The sequence below is a fragment of the Homarus americanus genome, unplaced genomic scaffold (assembly GCF_018991925.1).
Source record: "Homarus americanus isolate GMGI-L3 unplaced genomic scaffold, GMGI_Hamer_2.0 scaffold34308, whole genome shotgun sequence".
In the NCBI taxonomy this organism is placed as follows: domain Eukaryota; kingdom Metazoa; phylum Arthropoda; class Malacostraca; order Decapoda; family Nephropidae; genus Homarus; species Homarus americanus.
Genome location: NW_024716702.1, coordinates 10001 through 10952, shown reverse-complemented (window position 1 = coordinate 10952; position 952 = coordinate 10001). Strand labels below are relative to the sequence as shown.

Here is a 952-nt window from a genome sequence, read left to right as displayed (position 1 = left end):
GGTTTCGTGGGTGAACCTCTTGAGATCGTGCTTTCTGAAGAAAGAAGCGGGCATCTTAAAACTACTACTTCTCTCCTGATTTGGGCGGTCTCGGGCTCTGCTCTGGCAACTCCAGCAGCGAAAGAGGACAATCCCGGCCCCCGCACCAAAAATAGGTACCACCACGCTGTAGGTGGACCACACTCGGGCGAGAGCGCGAAGACCGGAGGAGGAGGACGGACGGGGCTTTGGACGGCTGCCCGTCCGTTCCTTACTACCGGCGAATAAGCCTCTTGACCCAAAAAGAGTGAAAGTCAAGTGTCAAAAAACAACAACAAGCCGTCCGGCCAAACCCAAACCACAAACTTGGGCTATGTCTGTCAAACCCTTTCATTGAGACTCGACCTGTGATGGTTAGTCGCAAAAAGACCAAATGGCAAATACACAACTCTTAACGGGGGATCACTCGGCTCGTGGGTCGATGAAGACCGCAGCAAACTGCGTGTCGGTATGTGAATCGCAAGAATACCAGATACATCGACAAGTTGAGCGCATATTGCGGCGGCAATATACTATATAGGCTATCGCCGCACTCCTCTGGTCGGAAATATACATCCATCGGTTGCTGCGAGTTCGGTGCCTGCTGACTGTCTCCCCGACACGAGGGTAACCCGAACCGAGCTTCCGCCTTGGGGTTTAATCGCCCGCGCCTTGCGCGAGGCGTGCCCATAAAAACAAGCAAGCCTATCACTAGCAAGTCCATGGACTTGGCGCACCCACATTCAACCACAACAAAGCGACAGTTGTCGCCCTCGCAAATAACTGGAGGCGGCGCTCTTTTGCCTGCTGTCCACAGAGACACGAATGGCCGTCGGCCGCTCATGGCTGATGCTGCACATGTTCTAAGAGGCACTCCATCCCACGAAGAGGAAACGAAACCGGGTCGGATATCTTTTAAGTAAGCCCCGCCGGA

At 54.1% G+C, this 952-nt stretch overlaps 1 pseudogene; it reads left to right on the top strand.

Moving 5' to 3' along the window:
• Positions 1 to 425: 425 nt before the first annotated feature.
• On the top strand, positions 426 to 583 carry LOC121858191 (annotated as a pseudogene).
• The last annotated feature ends 369 nt before the right edge of the window (positions 584 to 952 follow it).